This window comes from Loxodonta africana, chromosome 11 (assembly GCF_030014295.1).
Source record: "Loxodonta africana isolate mLoxAfr1 chromosome 11, mLoxAfr1.hap2, whole genome shotgun sequence".
Classification (NCBI taxonomy): Eukaryota; Metazoa; Chordata; class Mammalia; order Proboscidea; family Elephantidae; genus Loxodonta; species Loxodonta africana.
Genome location: NC_087352.1, coordinates 6,498,666 through 6,509,108, shown reverse-complemented (window position 1 = coordinate 6,509,108; position 10,443 = coordinate 6,498,666).

The following is a 10,443-nucleotide window of genomic DNA, read 5'->3' as shown; positions in this document are numbered from 1 at the left end:
GTGGATGGCTTCAAAAAAACAAATTTATTCTCTCACAGTCTAGTAGGCTACAAGTCCAAATTCAGGACGTCAGCTCCAGGGAAGGCTTTCTCTCTCTGTTGGCTCTGGAGGAAAGTTCTTGTCATCAATCTTTCCCTGGACTAGGAGATTCTCTGCACAGGAACCCCGGGTCCAAAGGACATGCTCTGCTCCCGGTGCTTCTTTCTAGGTGGTGTGAAGTCCCCCAAACCTCTGCTTGCTTCCCTTTCCTTTTATCTCTTATGAGATAAAAGGTGGTGCAGGCCACACTCCAGGGAAACTCCCTTTACATTGGATTAGGGATGTGACCTTAGTGAGGGTATTACAATTGCACCCTAATCCTCTTTAATATAAAATTATAATCACGAAATGGAGGAAAACCACACAATACCGGGAATCTTGGCCTAACCATGACACATATTTTGGGCGTACACAATTCAATCCATAGCAGTCACTTTCTCAGAAGCAGAAGTGGATCCTACGACAAAATGGAGTCTGAGTCATGAGGTTGATCTCTGAGAACTTGGTTTCTTTGAGATACATAATTTTCTGCACAGTAAGGGGGTAACAGTGATTACAAACATTAGACAGGTATTTCCTAGGACATTGTTTTGAAGACTAATTAAACTAATTCCTGATTTACCCTAAACATAGCTCTCAGTCTGATCTTTGAAGTCGGTTTCCTAAAACAGGCTGAATTCTTCAGAAAAGCAAAATGCCCAGAGCAAAACAGTCTTACTAGTTTATCTGGACTATTGTTTGACTCAAAAGTGGCTTCAGGAACCAGTTTTTTTTTTTTTTTTTTTTTTCCTCAAAGCTGGAAGTTCAAAAGGACACCCAAGGACAATGGACTATGGGTTACCCCAACCTCCATGAAAGCTAGAAATCTGGATTCCAGGAGAATTACAATTCTTTCATCATTCCCTCCTTTGGATCGAGATCTTGCTATAGAATCTTTGACCAAAAATATTCAATAATGGTAGTTGGGCACCGTTGTTGTTGTTAGGTGCCGTCGAGTTGGTTCCAACTCATAGCGACCCTATGCACAACAGAATGAAACACTGCCTGGTCCTGCTCCATCCTTACAATGGTTGTTATGCTTGAGCTCATTGTTGCAGCCACTGTGTCAATCCACCTCGTTGAGGGTCTTCCTCTTTTCTGCTGACCCTGTACTGTGCCAAGCGTGATGTCCTTCTCCAGGGACTGATCCCTCCTGACAACGTGACCAAAGTATGTAAGACACAGTCTCGCCATCCTTGCCTCTAAGGAGCATTCTGGCTGCACTTCTTCCAAGACAGATTTGTTCGTTCTTCTGGCAGTCCATAGTATATTCAATATTCTTCACCAACACCGCAATTCAAAGGCGTCAACTCTTCTTCGGTCTTCCTTATTCATTGTCCAGCTTTCACAAGCATATGATGCTATTGAAAATCCCATGGCTTGGGTCAGGCGCACCTTAGTCTTCAGGGTGACATCTTTGCTCTTCAACACTTTGAAGAGGTCCTTTGCAGCAGATTTACCCAATGCAACGCATCTTTTGATTTCATGACTGCTGCTTCCATGGCTATTGATTGTGGATTCAGGTAAAATGAAACCCTTGACAACTTCAATCTTTTCTCCGTTTATCATGATGTTGCTCATTGGTCCAGCTGTGAGGATTTTTGTTTTCTTTATGTTGAGGTGCAATCCATACTGAAGGCTGTGGTCTTTGATCTTCATTAGTAAGTGCTTCAAGTCCTCTTCACTTTCAGCAAGCAAGGTTGTGTCATCCGCATAACGCAGGTTGTTAATGAGTCTTCCTCCAATCCTGATGCCCCATTCTTCTTAACATAGTCCAGCTTCTCGGATTATTTGTTCAGCATACAGATTAAATAGGTATGGTGAAGGAATACAACCCTGATGCACACCTTTCCTGACTTTAAACCAATCAGTATCCCCTTGTTCTGTCTGAACAACTGCCCCTTGATCTATGTAAAGGTTCCTCATGAGCACAATTAAGTGTTCTGGAATTCCCATTCTTTGCAACGTTGGGCACTATCTGGTTTTTAAGGCACTGTACAGAGAAGTAGGAGGTAGAACAGAAACACTAACAATAATATTAGGCCAATTGTCTGAAATAGCCAATGAAACCATGACTCTAAGTTCTTTGAACCAAGGAAACAAATCTCATGAGGTGTTTGTTTACACATAAGCAGCATCTGGAATTGCTTTTCATGTGTCCCTGTAGCAAGTGGATTCTGCAAAATCTCAGGTTGTGAATTAATATAAACATAGCAACATTTATCTATGAAGGCACAAACTATTCCTTGGGAGACTAATGGGAAATCCAGTGCTATTCTATTTTGTAAAATTGTAGCTGGAACTTCAGACACTTCTCTGGTTATGATATTTACAACTTTAGTAAGTTTACCAACAGAAACTTCTAATTCGAGAGTTCCAATATCTAAACCCATTAATTAGATAATTTAGGAGAAAGGAGGAAAATGGTTTCTTATATCCATATCCAGAAAGTAGGACCTTAAAGCATCAGCAATATTCTCACATAAAATCCATAGTAATCCTCTTGTTTACTCAGTCTTATGTAGTTAACTTCTGTTCCACGTAATTCTGGAACAGCTGAAGTCTGTGAGCCTATCAGCTTCTACATACGAGTTCTGGAAATCTTGATTCAGTCTAGTCCACAGTCCTTTTAACAAATCCAATATAGTCTGTCTTTTTGTTGAGATGTTTTGGTCAAACATTTTCAGTAAATCAGCAAAGTAAAAACTTATCTGCAGATGACAAAACTTAATATGGCTATGATTAATTTATAAAAATAATACTCTTAAAAGTGAAAGACGTGATAGAAATTAATTCCAAATGTAATATAAAGCCAAACAGTTAAAAGAACTTCATATAAAAATATTTCTAAATATGATTAACCTTATTTTAAAAGAGCTTCAGATATAATACATAATAGTTTTGAAACATAATACCATATAGTCCAGATACACCAAGAATATACCAAGTTATCAAGTCTCTAAATACCTGAATAAAAAAAAAAAAAACAAAACCCAGTGCTGTTGAGTCGATTCTGACTCATAGCGACCCTATAGGACAGAGTAGAGCTGCCCCATAGAGTTTCCAAGGAGCGCCTGTTGGATTTGAACTGCTGACCCTTTGGTTAGCAGCCATAGCACTTAATCACTACGCCACCAGGGTTTCCAGATACCTGAACAGTAATTAAAAAAAACCAAAACAACAACAAAAAAACACTTCATGGGTAAATGGTGTGAATTCCCTTGTCAAACCATTGGCTTTGATGATGCTAGATTAAAAAAAAAAAAAATTGTGACCAAGTTAGCAATTAAAAAATAATAAATCTATGACATAATATTATGCATTTGTTGTCTAATATTAGGCAAAAACATAAGAGGAATACTAATGTATAAATTTTAACCCAAGGAGAATTAGGTGCTTCTCTTGATTTTGATAACACATTCCATGTAATTTATAACATGTTAAATAAACCTTTTTAGTACTTTTCCTTTATAAAATTCTTTTCTGTGGCTTTCCGTGAAGTTTCAAGGTTGTCAGGAGTTTATTATAGGTGACTGAGAAACAATACTTAAGTTATTTAATCAAAAGATCTTAAAGGGTAAGAACCTCAGCCTCTTTTTTTTGAAAGCCACGCAGCTTGGTTTTGACTCAGGAATCTTATTCTAATGAAAGACTGAACCTTTGCCTTCGACACAGATTACACAAAGAGTAAATTAACCCTTCAACCCGATAATCAAATAAAATTTTGTTGTTTTAACAGTGATAAATCTTTGTTTTATGTGCTATTTAACTTTAAAGCTCCTAAAAATCTTATAAGTTAAACCATTAAACATTAGTCAGACTGATAAAACTTTTGATTGCTATCAAAATTTTTTTTTAAGGAACCTCTTAAACTTTGTCTTTGTTGCATATAACTTATAGTAGACAAAAAAAAAAACAAAAAAACCCATTGCTGTCGAGGCTATTCCGACTCATAGCAACCCTATAGGACAGAGGAAAACTGCCTCCATATGGCTTCCAAGGAGTGGCTGGTGGATTCAAACTACTAAGCTTTTGATTAGCCCCTGAGCTCTTAACCACTGTGCTGCCAGGGCTCCCTTTATCTACCCAGTAAATACCCAAGCTCTTTAGCAATTTTGTAAATGAAACTATCAATTCTTGGCTAACCTTCCCACCCCACCCCCCTCTCCACCGCAGGCATGTCCTTTGCCTCCGTTTTCCTATTCTGCAACTGCTAGCTTCACTTTAAGACAAAATTATCCCTTTTCCTTAAATAAAACGCATTTCATATAATATCTAGCTGAAGTTAGTTAGAAAGATTTTGCTTTTAAGACTGATATAAACATTCCTTTTTAAAGACATGTTTACCAATCAAAATAAACAACCTGTTCTTCTTTAAGTGCACCTTTTAAATAGACCAATTTATGTCAAATTTCTCCAAGTAGCTACTAAAAGTCTAAACCATAAGATAGACACAAGACACAGTTTTCCTTTGGATGAGGAAAGAACTGAGGTTCTAAAACCAGCAAATGTCATCCATAGCCTCCAACCTGATACAAGACACAAACAAAGACGCGACACTCTAGACCAGAAGCAAGCTCTCAGAACAAAATGAGTCAGAAAGACCGCATAAGTTCACTGGACAATACCATACAAGATAAGGCTATGGGAATCTTAGTTTCTTAAAGTGTGTATAGCAATTTTTTTTTTGTAAGATCAACTTAATTCAATGCAAAAAAACAGGTTCTAGATAAAGCTTGCCTGAGCCTCAGATGGAGGAATATTAGACCTTTTGACAAAACCTGAGCATCAAGCAAAGGTTCCCCCCAAAAGAAAAGACAACAGGAATGGAAGCTCGTTTTCCTAAAGTGGTCATTGAAATTCCAAATTGCTGCTAGTATGTTCAGTTGGTAGTGTTTTTAAATATGAACCCCAAACCAGTGTCTTGGCAGCAGGGAGGACATGCAGGCTCATTTAGCAAAGATGTTAAGCTTTAAGGTTCAAGCTTTTGGCTTCCTTCTTTTTGAAAGTAATTCATTCTACTGGCTAGAGACCTAGTCTCTTATTTTAGACCTTAAATGTGCTAGTTCCTCCACTTGGAAAGTACTTTAAGTAGCTACTGATGATTTTAATTTTAACATTGTAATTCTTTATTGAGAAACTGTATCATAAAACAGGTCAGGAGCTGCCACCTCCCTCTGCGAATTTGGCATAATAGAGCACTATTTTTCAAATTTTCTCTGAGTCGCAAAAAGAGCCCTAAGGAGGAATGCCGTGGAGTTTGGACAGTGTTTTGCTTAAACCAATGTGTACCTTCATTGAGCGAGATTTTGCTTATGGGTGGCAGGCAGCCTAGCACTCCAGCCTGTCTCACGACCACCTTATCCGGTCATGAAAGTCTTTAACACCCTAATAGCTTTTACTGGTTGACCTGTGCCTGAATTTGGTGGCTTATAGTGACCCAGAACCCAGAAACCCATCTCTTTGAAAATGGAATTACGTCTTTAATGTTTCAAATGCCTGAATCCGGACACTAAACTGCACTTCACCAAAAGAGTTACCAGATATCACTCTTAACCAGATGATCAAGCAAAAATCAAAGAAAGATTCTCCTTGATCAAACAATTGGTTTTCAAACAAATATGCTGAACAAAACTTAAGAAAACATGAGAAAGAAAACAAAAAGGATTAAGCAAAGGCTCATTTTCTGAAAGCACTTGCCCCATTGATGTCGAAGAGATGTGGAGTGTGAACGTGTGAGGTCCAGAAGATAGGATCTGTCTTTGCAGACTGCTATTCCGCAGTCTAGGTCTTCTCGAGTTCGACTGGATCCATGGCTTCAGAAATTCCTGCAGGGACTACGCCATTAATTGTTCTAGGGTAAACCACAAAGTTATAGTAAAGTAAAAAGAAAGGCTTTATTTAACATGTGTTCTAAGATGCAAAAATGGGAAAACAGACGAGCATGCTGCCAAAGCCATGTCTGTCTGAGTCCAAGGAATATTACAGAATGAACAAAAGTGGGCAAATGGATAAATATGCTGCCAGAGCCATGTCTGTCTGAGTCCAAGGAATATTACAGAATGAACAAAAGTGGGCAAATGGATAAATATGCTGCCAGAGCCATGTCTGTCTGAGTCCAAGGAATATTACAGAATGAACAAAAGTGGGCAAATGGATAAATATGCTGCCAGAGCCATGTCTGTCTGAGTCCAAGGAATATTACAGAATGAATAAAAGTGGGCAAATGGATAAATATGCTGCCAGAGCCATGTCTGTCCAAGTCTGAGGAATGTTACAGAATCTTCAGTATATGTTAACATTATTGTTGTCAGGTCGGTTCTGACTCACACTGACCCTAAGTACAATAGAAAGAAGCACTGCCCAGTCCTTTGCCATCCTCATAATCACTGCTATGCTTGAGCTCATTGTTGCAGCCACTGTGTCAATCCATCTCGTTGAGTGTCTTCCTCTTTTGCACTGACCCTCTACTTTACCAAGCATAATGTCTTTCTCCAGGGACTGGTTCCTCCTGAAAACATGTTCCTCCTGAAAACAGTCTCACCCTCCTTCCTTCCAAGGAGCACTCTGGCTGTGCTTCTTTCAAGACAGATTTGTTTGTTCTTTTGGTAGTCCACGGTATATTCAATATTCTTTGCCAACATCATAATTCAAAGGCATCAAATAATTCTTCTTCGGTTTTCCTTGTTCATTGTTCAGCTTTCACATGCATATGAAGTGATTAAAAACACCAAGGCTTGGGTCAGGCGTACCTTAGTCCCCAAAGTGACATCTTTGTTTTTCAGCACTTTAAACTATTAATGTTACAAATGGGCAAACCACTGAAAGCTTTACCTTTTCACAGATTGGCTGAACACTGCTAAATCGTCATGATTCTATATTTTGCATTGTTTTTCTTAATAATCATGGGTACAGGTTTTGGTAACGACAGTCAGGAGGGTCTTCACTAGTGCGACAAGTCTCACTATTTACTAAACCCTAATAAAAAGAGATAAGAGTGGAAAATATGCGGGTCTTTTGTGCTATTTGTGATTCGTTTATGTGAAAATTTCCCTAAAAGATGTTTTCCAAGGTTGTCCTAGTTATCGTCTTTATACCTCAGGGCCCAATCGATGTGTCTTTGTGAGTCCTTGTGATTCCAGCTCCAGGTGGGTCATATTCTTTATATTGAAAGACAGAGAATAATGGCTCCCATTTTATCTCCTAAATCACCACAAAAGCTGAATTCCTCTCTCTCCTATTCCGGGCCCTGCTTTAATTTATTAAATAAGGTACCATATAAACATTAAATGAGTTAACATCTTTTTGTGTGTGTGTTTTAGGTGAAAGTTTATAGTGCAGATTTGTTACTCAAAAATTTATATACAAATTGTTTTGTGTCATTAGTTGTAATCCCCGCAATGTGGTAGCACTCTCCTCCTCTCTCTTTACGCCCTGTCCTGTGCCATCTTCGTAATTGTTGGTATGCTTAAACCCACTTGCTGAGGGTCTTCCTCTTTTTCACTGACCCTCTACTTTGTCAAGCATGATTTCCTTCTCCAGGGACTGATCCCTACTGATAACACGCCAAAGTATGTGAGAGAAGTCTCGGCATCCTTGCTGCTAAGGAGCATTCTGGTGGTACTTCTGAGACAGATTCATTCCTTCTTTTGGCAGTCCATGGTATATTCAATATTCTTTGCCAACATTGTAATTCAAAGGCATCAATTCTTTGTGGGTCTTCCTTATTCATTGTCCAGCTTTTGCAAGTATATGAGGCAATTGAAAACACCATGGCTTGGGTGAGGCGCACCTTTTAGTCTTCAAGGTGACATCTTTGCTTTTTAACACTTTAGAGAGGTCTTTTGCAGCAGATTTGCCCAGTGCAATGTGTCATTTGATTTCTTGACTGCTGCTTCCATGGGTGTTGATTGTGGATCCAAGTACAATGAATCCTTGACAACTTTAGTTTAAGGATTTCATCTTCCAGCACTATATCAGACAATGTTCCGTTGCTATTTGTAAGGTTTTTACTGGCTAATTCTTTTCAGAAGTAGACTTCCAGGTCTTTCTTCCCATTCTTTCTTAATCTGGAGCTCAGCTGAAACCTGTCCGCCACAAGTGACCCTGCTGTTATTTGAATACTGGTGGCATGGCTTCCAGCATCGCAGTAACATGCAAGCCCCCATAGTATGACAAACTGACAGATGTGTGGGGGCCTTATGAACTATGTTATTCCAGTTGACCTAGATGTCCCCCGAGACCATGGTCCCCAGCCCTCAGCTCAGTAACTTGGTCCCTCAAGGTGTTTGGATGTGTCTAGGAAGTTCTATGGCTTTGCCTTGGTCTCGTTGTGCTGACTTTCCCTATATTCTGTGTTGTCTTTCCTTTCACCAAAGTTAACACTTGTCTACTATCTAGTTAGTGATTTTCCTTCTTCACTCTTTCCCTCCCTTGTAGCCATCAAAGATTGTTTCTTTCTGTGTGTGAACCTTTTCATGAGTTTTTATAATAGTAGTATTATACGATATTTTTCCTTTTTTTTTGTGATTGACTTATTTCACTCAGATTAAAGCCCTCCAGATTTACCCATGTAGTGAGATGTTTTGTGGATTCATTGTTGTTCTTTATCATTGTGTAGTATTCCATCATGTGTATGTATCGTAGTTTATCCATTCAACTGTTGATGGGCACTTAGGTTGTTTCCATCTTTTAGCTACTGTGAATAGTGGTTCAATGAACATGGGTGTGCATATGTCTATTTGTGTGATGGCTCTTATTTCTCTTGCATGTATTCCTAGGAGCAGGATTGCTGGACCTTACGGTATTTCTAATTCTAGCTTTTCCAGGAGGCCCATATTTTCCATAGTGGTTTTAGAGTTAACATCTTTTAAGCACTTACAACAGTGCCTGGCATTTAATAAGCCTGGAATGTGTGTGTTAAGTACACAGAATATTTTCTTCATAGCCTCTCTCACCATCTGAAAGTATCTTATATATTGATTTACTTTTTCATTCTGCCTTTTGCCCCCCACCAGAATGTTCTCTCTGTGAGGGCAGGGACTTCCATCTGTTTTGTTCACCCCTGCATCCCCAGTGTCTGGCACACAGTAGGTTGAAAAAGTGCTTTGAATAAAGTTTTCAGGTCTCCAAAATTCATCTAAAAAGCAATCAAGATTTCAAAATGCTGGAGTCTAAAGGGTGAAAATTCAGAGGTTGCCAAGACAGATTTTGCTGTCAACTGAGTCATCCCTGGTGAAGCTTGTTCTCCCTCCTATGATGAATCCTCAGCCCAGGCCAAGAGATGCCCACATATATTGTTCAGCTGCTAACAGGCACTTTTCAGCTTGACCCCCACTCCCCACACCACCCTACTCCTTAACCAGCTTCTTCCTGCCAGATACCCTTTGGGCTGAGCTGGGGCATGCCAGGTGACCCTCTTTGAATCTAGACTCCTACTAGGGATTTTCTTAGACCATTCTGGGGGCTGTCAGTCCTGGAGTTCCACCCAGCTGAGTGGTGGATGGGTTCTGGAAATTGCTAGGTGTTTATTTTGCTCAGAACCGTCCTAGCCTTATAGTCCTGGAATTCTACTTGCTGTCCTGGATAAGCCACAGCACTTCTGCTCTCTGAGCACTTCACAGGACTTCCCCGTGACTCTGCCCTCAGCCTTGCTTTTGTTAGCCTTCCTCCCTCCCCTCCTTAAAAGCTTCCCCACCCAGCACCAGGAACTGGGCAAAGGGAAAGTCCTGGATGAGTCCTGTTTCCTTCCTTTTTCCTAGAGCTTTGGGCTTCCCCAGCTTCACAGAGCATCCCTGGCTGGGAGTGATGTCAGAGCCTTGGCTGTGTCCCAGACACCAAAGCAGCAATGCTCTTTGCTTTTCTACTGCTATCTCCTGACTCCATCGCATTCCACCCCCTCACAACACTCCCTCACTCTTGGACCCCAGGTAGGGTGTGGGAAAGCAAGAAGAACCCAAAGGCCAGAGACTTTGAAGACTTTAGGCAGCCCCACTCCTCCCCTCATGCACCACCTCATCCCATCCCCTCATTCACAACCTCATCCCATTCCCACACCCTACTCCTTATTCACGACCCTCATCCATCCCCTTATCCCATTCCCTCAACCACCCCCTCATCCCATCCCCTCATCCACAACCTCATCCCATTCCCACATCCCACCCCCTCATTCACTACCCTCACCCATCTCCTCATCCACCCCTTCATCCCACCCCCTCATTCATTCCCTCCTTCCATGCCTTTATCCCGTTCCCTCATCCATCCCCTCATCCCACCCCCTCATTCATTCCCATATCACACCCCCTCATTCCATTTCCACATTCCCCACTTATTTACCCCCTCATCCATCCCCTCATCCCATTCCCG